We start from the raw sequence: 2,500 nt of genomic DNA, 5'->3' as shown, positions 1-2,500 counted from the left end.
CTAAAGGCACAATTCACTCGCCCAAAGTAGACACAAACAAGTCGCGTAAGGCGAAAATACAACATTTAGTCAAGCTGTCGAACTCACAGAATGAAACTGAACGCAATGCAATTTTTCAGCAAGACCGTATACTCGTAGCATCGTCAGTCCACCGCTCGTGGCAAAGGCAGTGAAATTGACAAGAAGAGCGGGGTAGTAGTTGCGCTGAGAAGGATAGCACGCTTTTCTGTACCTCTCTTTGTTTTAACTTTCTGAGCGTGTTTTTAATCCAAACATATCATATCTATATGTTTTTGGAATCAGGAACCGACAAGGAATAAGATGAAAGTGTTTTTAAATTGATTTCAAAAATTTAATTTTGATCATAATTTTTATATTTTTAATTTTCAGAGCTTGTTTTTAATCCAAATATAACATATTTATATGTTTTTGGAATCAGAAAATGATGAAGAATAAGATTAACGTAAATTTGGATCGTTTTATAAAATAATGTGTTTTTTTTTACAATTTTCAGATTTTTAATGACCAAAGTCATTAATTAATTTTTAAGCCACCAAGCTGAAATGCAATACCGAAGTCCGGCCTTCGTCGAAGATTGCTTTGCCAAAATTTCAATCAATTTGATTGAAAAATGAGGGTGTGACAGTGCCGCCTCAACTTTTACAAAAAGCCGGATATGACGTCATCAAAGACATTTATCGAAAAAATGAAAAAAACGTCCGGGGATATCATACCCAGGAACTCTCATGTCAAATTTCATAAAGATCGGTCCAGTAGTTTACTTTCAATCGCTCTACACACACACACGCACACACACACACAGCAACACATACACCACGACCCTCGTCTCGATTCCCCCTCTATGTTAAAACATTTAGTCAAAACTTGACTAAATGTAAAAAAGTTACAGATACCGTCTTGATCTGAGTGTACACCCTCTTTCGTTAGTTTGCAGACTCTCTGATTTTGAATTAGGAGGAATTCGTATTCATGAACTGAGCTCGGGTATCATCAAACGTTTCAAGAGGGTTTTTCAACGACAAAAACCTGTGCTACGCTAGTTCCGCATTTGAACTTGCAATAATGCAACAAAGACAGAGTGTGTCAAAATAAATCTTCTTGTCAAGCTAAAAAAACAACTACGATACTTCAAAGACGACGATCGCTGAATGGACTGTTTTTACCACGGAAGGCGGAAGTGAAGAACGTTTCATCACATCCAAATGACAAAAAGACACCAGAACTGGCAGTATAAAAAGTCATTTGCTCCGTGCAGTATTAAACCTCTGAGTAAACATATATAACTGATAGCTTAATTACTTTGACAAGAAAAAATAATGACGATAAAAAAGGAAGCAACACATGTAAGGACTATGCCGCGGTTTGTTTGAAAGAAAACTCAATCACAGATAAAAAAAAACATTAAAAAAAAACAATTTACCACCAAAATGTCATAATGTGAATTTTAATTTTTTTCAATTTGACCCTCGTAAATCTTAAAACAGTTTGCCTAACCTTCATACTTTCGCTTTAAATAAATAATTACGACATCATATCCATCAAATTTTAATCTTTTTAACACACGCCGGGCACTGTTATCTTCATTTTCAGGCCATATGCCTGGGTCAGTGTTGTTGAGTCAGTCAGGAACTCTCACTTTCACCAGAGTACATGTGTCTAAATTCAGAAAAGATGAGCGAGTTAACTCAGTGATGTGCGTAAGCATTTAAAAAAAGCCGATTCACCAATTCACGATTAACACTGGAAATTAATGTTGGAAATCATGTTGTTTTGAGATTTCATTAGTCTGAAGTTTTATTAATTAGAAACAAATTATTGTTTATTGTCCTTGATTTAAGGTTAATACAGGCATATATTTTGATGCGAATATTGTTTTTGAATAGATCAATATATTATGATCAATTTGATGCTACACATGTTGACACGTATATAGTTTCACGTATGATTAAGTTCAGTCCTTTTGTATAATGTAAAATTTAACATAATGAGTTTTTCTGGACCTCATGTAAATGAGAAAGTATGTGTACAAACAAAAAACACACAGATACCATGTTTTTTATCACCTGTTTATTGATTGATTAAAATGTTGGGGGAAAAACACACAACAAAAACTCAGTGATGAAAGGATCTTTATCCCCCCTGTTCGCATGTTTGGTTTTGATTGTCTGATAGAGGAAGTAGATATCAGCAAAATATTAATTATGGCCGCCATTTGCAGTTCATATTTTCCAAAATATCTACTTTATCTAGCAGATGATTAAAACCAAACATGCGAACACGGGTACGGTACATAATGATCCTCACTGCCAGGTTCCAAATAGTCACAGTATGTACCTAAATAGGAAGAAAAAAAATTCATTCATTAGCGACTATCACGTATTTGATTCCGTTATACATAGTGAGCCTGATATCAAAGGAAAAAGCAGAGTCTTAGAAACACAACGGAACCAAAATCAAGAGAATTGGTCAAAGAGCAAAG

General features: G+C 34.7%; 1 protein-coding gene across 1 annotated transcript in view; it reads right to left on the bottom strand.

Annotated features, from left to right (window-relative positions):
• Positions 1-2,500, bottom strand: part of LOC138953253 (uncharacterized) — a 158,551-nt gene that overhangs the window by 99,487 nt on the left and 56,564 nt on the right. The window lies entirely within an intron of this gene.

Source organism: Littorina saxatilis, linkage group LG17 (genome assembly GCF_037325665.1).
Source record: "Littorina saxatilis isolate snail1 linkage group LG17, US_GU_Lsax_2.0, whole genome shotgun sequence".
NCBI classification, from domain to species: Eukaryota; Metazoa; Mollusca; class Gastropoda; order Littorinimorpha; family Littorinidae; genus Littorina; species Littorina saxatilis.
Note: the sequence above shows the minus strand (reverse complement) of the source record. Positions and strands in the feature narration are given on the sequence as shown.